This window comes from Elephantulus edwardii, unplaced genomic scaffold (genome assembly GCF_000299155.1).
Source record: "Elephantulus edwardii isolate Elephantulus edwardi_28Jun2011 unplaced genomic scaffold, EleEdw1.0 scaffold00423, whole genome shotgun sequence".
Classification (NCBI taxonomy): Eukaryota; Metazoa; Chordata; class Mammalia; order Macroscelidea; family Macroscelididae; genus Elephantulus; species Elephantulus edwardii.
This window is the reverse complement of record NW_006400173.1, coordinates 486,362-493,867: the sequence shown is the minus strand read 5'-3', so window position 1 is coordinate 493,867 and position 7,506 is coordinate 486,362. Positions and strand designations below refer to the sequence as shown.

The 7,506-nt window shown below is 44.0% G+C and overlaps 1 protein-coding gene and 1 pseudogene across 1 annotated transcript in view; one reads left to right on the top strand and one right to left on the bottom strand.

Moving 5' to 3' along the window:
• The window catches only part of HDX (highly divergent homeobox), a 572,582-nt gene that overhangs the window by 350,755 nt on the left and 214,321 nt on the right, over positions 1-7,506 (top strand). The gene's annotated exons all lie outside the window — the stretch shown is intronic.
• On the bottom strand, positions 2,855-4,124 carry LOC102844750 (annotated as a pseudogene).

The following is a 7,506-nucleotide window of genomic DNA, read 5'->3' as shown; positions in this document are numbered from 1 at the left end:
AACAACAACAACAACAATATCCCTAGTACCACGACCTCTTCTAAACACAGCCTGCTCCTCTAGCAGTTCTCTACTGACGTGTTGCTACAGTCATTTTTGGATAGTTTTCAGCAGAATCTTGCTTGCATGTGATATTAATAATAATTATAAACAATTTCCACACTCTGTGAGGTCACCTTTCTTTGGAATGGGAGGAAATATCAATCTCTTCCAGTCAGTTGACCAGCTGGCTCTCCTCCAGATTTCTTGGCACAACTTAGTGAGCATATCCAGGGCAGTGTCTGTTTGTTGAAATATGTCAATTGGTATGCTGTCAACTCCGCGAGCCTTGGTTTTTGCCATTTCTTTCAGAGCAACTTGCACTTCCTCCTTCATCACCACAGGCTTTTGCTGTATGTTATTTCATTAAATTATTTTGTGTCAGCCAGTTACTTCTGGTACAGTGACTGTATACTCCTTCCATCTTCTTTTAATACTTCTTAGATCATTTAACACTCTGCCCAAAGCATCCTTAAGTATTGCTTTTCATGGATTGAATTTGTTTTTCAATTCCTTCAGCTTAAGAAATGCTGAGCGAGTTCAGCCCTTTTGATTTTCTGCCTCCAGCTCTTTACATATTTCATTATAGTATCTTGCTTTGTCACCCCGACCTGTCCTTTTAAGTTTACTGTTCAGCTCTTTAATTTCTTGATTTCTTCCTTTAGTTTTGGCTTCTCAGCACTCTAATGCAATATTCAGAGTCTCATCTACATCCCTCTTTGTCTTTTCTTCCTCTTCAGCTTTGTAATGATCTTTTGCATTTTTCATGTATGATGTCCTTGATATCCTCCCAAAGCTCATTTGATCTACACTCATTGTTGCTCAAGGCCTCAGACGTGTTCCTGAGATGGTTTTGAAATTTGAGTGGGTTATACTTAAGGTAAAATTTTTGTTCCCATGGATTTGATTTAGTTTTCCTCACCTTCAGCTTGAACTTGCATATGAGTAGTTGGTGGTCTGTTCCACAATCATCACCTGGCCTCGTTTTCACAGCTGGTATTGAACTTCTGCAAATTTAATCTATTTGATTCCTATGAATCAAATAGAAATCCACATGTATAGGCTGCGTTTACATTTCTTTTTTTTAACCTTTAAAATTACATTTATTAACATAAAATACCAAATATCAATAAAACCCAAAGCATACATTAATGTAGTTACTTTTAACAAAGAGATGAAAATTCAGCAAGGCATGCTTCACATTTGGTCCAGGAATTACAACTTGAGGGGGCTGTATGAACAAAATTCAGAAGTCCTTGTGATACTGGTCATTTCTCACGGTTAAATCCTTACTTACCCCAGCCTTCTCATACAATACAGGGTATGTCTACCACAGGATGGCTTGGTTGTCAGGTATTGAGAAGAGTGTAGGGACCCCATTTTCATGCATCTGAATCATCCTTAGGGGGCAATCTTAGGGTATAGGAGTCTTGGGGTCCTTAGTTTTAGCGCCAGCAGTGCAATTGTGAGAGTGTGGCCTCAGATCCCCCACTCCTCCTACAGCTCTGGCCATCCCATTCCACACCACCATTCAACGCACCCCACACAGAGTCATCGTGGGAGCCAGCAGTCCCACTCCCACATCCACACTCAAGAGAATAAAAAGCGTGTGTCCACACACACTTGCCTCTGAGTCTTCACAGCAGCATAATTCCTAGGAGCAAAGCATTCAAGAACATGCATGTCCGTTAGCAGAAGAGTGGGTAAATGCCACGTGGCACAGCCTCCGGGTGGACAGTAAAAAGACAGAGGTTCCGACACGTGGCGGCTGATCCTTGAAAACCTGCTCAGAAGGCATCACAACTGGGCAGATGATGTTTGATTCCACGTACCGGAAATGTCCGGGATAAGGCCATGGAGCCAACAGCTAATTAACGTCCTCAAGGGGATGGGGGAAGGGGGCAGGGTGCAAAGGCCCTTTAGAGAAGATGAACTAGACTGAGATCAGATGGTGGTGATGTTTGTACAAGTGTGGATATACCAAAAACCAAGTCTTACTGTAAAGGCGTCGACTATATGGAGTTCAGTACAACTGTTACAGGAGGAAACAAAAGAGCTCCTCACCATTTCCTGCTTCTCACATGTTGGAGGTCAATTCACACAATCCCCAAATGAGCCGGAAAGGACACCTTATTTGTTAGAGGCAATCTGAGACTCTCAATTCCAGTATCTCTAATAGACAGATGCTTAGTTTTATTCACACTCCCGTCAAGCAGGCATTAGACACTTTATCTTTACCCGGGGCGAGTAATCAGCGCATGCAGCGAGAGCTGGAAAAAAAATGAGCACGAACTAGGCTTTTGTTAAAAAAAGGGAAAGGTTTGCCCTCAGTGATGCCGAGAGAGTAACGTGAGGAGCTGACGCCCTCGGGATAATGCATCCACTGAGGAAATGCTGGGCAGTTTTCTGGGCCGTGTTTTCGTGGGCTGACAGCACTCGGAGTGGTTGGCACTTCTGTCCTCACCAGTTCTTCCTCCACGCAAGGGCACTCCGGGGTATATTCAGGGGACCTCGGAGCCGAGCCGCCTGTGTTCCTCCTGGGGTCCCGCTGGCCGGGAGAGGTCCTCCACCCGCATGGCACAGCTGAGGGGTGCCCTGAGTGCTCTGGAGTCTGCAGTGGGAGGAGCCCAGGCCCTCCGCTACCAGATACTACCCCATCTGTAGTCTACAGTGGTGTTTTCTGCTTCCCGCACTGGGTACAGCAAACTCTAGGCTGTAGAATATTCCAGACTTGTGGTGTCATAGTCACCGTGTTCATTAGACTTCTCGGCTTGGAAAGAGGAGGACATCGTGTGATGAGGGGACTGGACAGTGGTTAGTTTTCAAGGTCTTTGGCTAGAGTTTCGTGGATGAACTGGAGAGTACGCTGATACAGAAAGCGTCCTCTGTCTTTGGCTTATAAAAGTTCAAATGGTTGGCATCCACAGGAATGAGGTTGCCAGTGCCTAAATCTGCCGACTCCACGGGCACCACGTGCAGTTTGATCATGCTCCCGATGTAGGTGGGCAGCGTCTCCACGAAGCTGAGTACCTAGAAGTCCTTGCCTTTGGCGAACTCCAGGAAGTCGTCCTGCAGCACTTTCAGGGCCAGGGAGTCCTTGCTGAGCTCCTTGACCTCCAGTGAGGGGAAGAGGAGATAGCGGTAGGTGACGGAGGACTCGGCCAGGTGCGACCCGTGGTGAGGGACGCTGTAGAAAATCATCTTCCTGGTGTTGTTGACCAGAGCGCTCATGGCCAGCTCCTTGGCGGCTTCCACCAGCATCTTTTTGACAAGAAGTTCCCCCATGCCGTGTGACACCCAGATAAGTGGCCAGTCCCTGATCCCCATCGGAGCTTCCAAGGGACTTCCTCTCCATGGGACACCGTGCTCGCCAATCGCTGAGGCTGGCGACATACTCCAAGGAGATGATACGCAGGGCAGGGCAGTCCCGTGTCAACCACGTCTTGGGCCAGCAGGTGGTGTACCTGTTCTCATCCTCTGGGTCCTTGTCAACGAGGACCTGTTAGCAGTCCTGCTGGAGTCACATTCTGAAGGCCATTAATAAAAAGGACATAGGCATTAATGAGCTGACTGGTGCGGCACTGGGGGTTCAGCATGTACACCCCGCCCTCGTACTTCCCCTGCATGGTTTCCCGGTCCAGGTTGGCCAGTGTTCTGGCATCATGTGAGGCCTCTGTGATTTGCTGAGATTTCATGGCTTCTGCCATTAGGGACACCCAACCTGAGCGCACGATGGCGGGGTGCAGGTGTTCGTTGAGAGCCATGTTCCCGACGACACGCATGATGTTCCTCTGCACTTTCGGGCAGTCCCAGTACAGCCAGTACAGCCTCTGCAGCAGCTGCAGGCCGCCGCCCGCTTCAATTCTGTCACAGTGCGTGGGTATCTCGGAATGTTTTACAATCGCTTCTAAGCAGAACGTCTCCACCGTGGCTGAAGGAACCTTCCCAAAACTTTCAGCGTAAGGGAGTCCATTTCCTCCCAAACACCACAATCCACCCTTCTGGGCAGCCAGACTCTGACTGCTCTTGCTGACTGCTCTGGTATGTGACTTCCTGCTTGTCCGTGTTGTCCGAGGAACCCGCATTCACGTATATGTACGATTTCATCTTTTCTTGTTCTACTACCTGAGAATCCAGGGTCAAGGACTTCTTCAGGGCCAGAACTCCGTATGTAAAAAACAAACCTCCCAGGATGAGGGAGCCCGTCAACTTGATGAGATTTCTGATGTGTTGCCAGTATGTGTCACTTGTGCGCGAGGGAGGAGAGGTCCCCATTCTTCTGCAGCAGATGACACAGTAAGCAGCCAGGGACATTCTGCCAGTGATGAGGCTAGACAGACGTCACCGGGGACCCCGGACAGACACCGAGCGCACCCACCCGGTCCACTGCCCACCCGTGCTGCCACGTGACCACATTTAAGTTTCTTATAAAAGGTATTTGCAATGAATAAAACATTGAATGTTCAGAATTCTATCATTCCAAGTATATTTTTCCCAGGCTGTGGTTTTTCTTTTTTTTTTTTACCCTGTTGCAGACTTTTATTTTTTTTAATGTGCATAGGTATTTGACTCTTCAAAGGTCCTATTCATCTATTTTATTCTCTCCTGGTTGTAGATTCTTCAAGATGTTTGGAAGATTGTTCACATTGTGGATTAGGGTTTCTATAGTTCTTCCAAGGTTTTCTGTGATGAAGTTTATAGACCTTGGTTTTACTCCCAAGACTTTGATCCACTTTGAACTGCTTTTTGTGTATGGTGTAAAATGTGAGTCTTGCTTGAGTTTTCCACATAGTTTTCTAATTTTGCCAACACCATTTGTTAAAGAGACATTCATTTCCTCTAACGTATTCTCCTTTTCAAAAATCAGTTGACCATCCATAAACAAGTTAATTTCTGGTGTCTCAATTCTATTCCATTGATCTATGTGTCTGTCATTGTACCAGTACCAAGCTGTCATGACCATCAAGGCTGTGTAGTAAGATTAGAGATCAGGGAGTGAGACACTTCCAACTTTGTTTCTCTTTTTCAGGAGTGCTTTGCTTATTTAGGGTTTCTTTCCATTCAAGATGAAATTGGAATTTGCCTTTTCCATTTTGTTGGAGAAAGGAATTGGTATCTGTATTGGGATTGCATTGAATTTCAATATTGCCTTTGGTAGTATTGTCATTTTCACAATATTGAGTCTTCCAATCCATGAGCGTTTGTGTTTGGAAAGAACATTGTTCTAAGTGGTATAACACTGGTTTGTCAGTTTGTTGTACTGAGATAACTTGGGTTGCTCTGATACTGAACACTGTGTGTCAAATGCCATAATGGTTACCAATGATGGACAGCTTTTGGTAGAGCTCCCATATTAAGACAAGCTTGGAAGCAGGATTGGCATCCACTTCTTAAACAACGGTCCTTTCGAAACTCTATGAACATTAGAGAAACAAAGATATTTACAGAACAGAGTTCAGATCTTTTGTTCATAGGGTCACTATGAGTACTACTGGACTCGATGGCACTTAAAGGCAACAGCACCCATGAGCATGGTATATTCTTTCATTTCTCCATTTATCTTTTTATTTCATGTAGTAATGTTTTGTAATTTCCTTTGAATGGGTCTCCTGTGTTGCTAAGATTTGCTCCTACGTATTTAGTCTTGTGGTTAGCTATTGTGATGGGTGTTTTGTGTTTTCCCCCCCTCAGCTCCATATCTGTATTCTTTTTTGTCACTGTAGAAAAATCCAATTGACTTTTGTAAGTTGTTATTGATCTTGTATCCTGCCACTTTGTTGAATTGATCGACTATATACAGTAGTGTTCAAGGTTTTGTGAATCGTTTATGACTTGAAGGCACTTAACAACAACAACAACAACAACAACATAGAGAGAGCCCTGTTGGCCTAGTGGACAGAAAGTGATGCTACCAAGCCAAAGGTGGGTGATTTTAATCTGTGGCCCTCAGGACTGCTTTCATTGTTTTTGGTCAAATATTCTTCTAATTTGCATAGCACTGATCTGTCCATTTGCTGTACAGAAATAACTCGTGGTTGCTGTGAGGATGAACACTGTGTATTTGATGTATCAAATGTAATAATGGTTACCCATGGTGGACAGTGTTTGATGGGGCTCCCCAGTGAAAACAAGCTTGGAAGCAGGAATGGCATCCACTTCCAAAATAGCTTGCATCTGGAAGCCCCATGAACTTGGAGAAAGAATACTATCATAGCATCTGTACATAGCGATAATTTTAACTCCTCTTTGACAATTTGGACACCTCTTATTTCCTTCTCTTTATCATTGCTGCCACTAAGACTTCTGATACCATATTGAATAGGATAGGCGATAATAGGCATTCTTGCCTAGTTCCTATTCTCAAAAGTAATGCCTTTAATCTCTATCCATTGAGAATTATGTTGGCTCTTGGTTTTATGTATATACTTTTGACTATGTTGAGGAAATGGCCCTCTATTCCCATTTTTTTTCAATGTTGTTTTTTTAAATATTTTTTTATTAAATTTTATTCATTTTAATGAACATTTACAGAGATTTCAGGTTTTCATTCCTTCATTGTTGCACTATTTTCTCTACCCTCCTCCCCAGTTCGTTCTTCTTTTTTTCCCCGCCTTGAAAGTTTGTTTTAATTGTCCAATTGCCACAGTGCTTGTCAAAGCCAGTTCTGATTAATCTCCCCTGTCAGTGTGTCCTTTGTCATTCCCTATCACTCCTTCCTGAGAGAGACTTCACCCTGATTCATAAGGAAAAGGGGATGGTGTATTCTCTTAGATACTTCCTGCTGAAAAGGGACGCTGTAGGTTTCAAGGTGAAGATCTTCTCTCACTACTCTAAAGGGCCCCTTTGGCAAGAGGAAACACATAGACTACTATGGAGATTGATTTTGGAATTTAGGTACACTGTTATCAATTGTGCTTAGCCGTACATGTTCGTATCCTTGAAGATGTAACATGGAAGTGTTGCAGCCTAGAAGACACAAATTCAACTAAAAAGTTAAAAGTACATGAGTCAAAAATTAAAAAGCAATAATATCCCAAGTAGAGGCTCTAATCATGGCACAAATCAAGTTACAGAGGGAAGGTAGTTTTTACAATAAAAGGCCTATTGACTAGCACTTTGTCTATTATAGTATAAAGGTTAGGAGCCGCAAGATGTAGAGGCTTAACTATGTCATTTATTGTTCTTAAGTCCTGGAGCAAATTCTATCTACCACTGGGTTGTTTTACAACTCGGAAGTCCGCATGCAAGGCAGAGATGAAGTAAGGAACTGCTTATGAGGTTTTCCATCAGTTGAAACAACTAAGAAATAGTGATAAGAGTTGGGAACTCAGAAGACTTTTAGGACCAAATAGTGGGCTCTTGTGTCCAGGAGAAAATGAATATACTTACCAGTAATGTTAATGCTCACTCACAGCTCTTCTGGGAGGGTCTAAATTGTTGAAGCGTCCTCCTTTGTTTCCAGCTGGG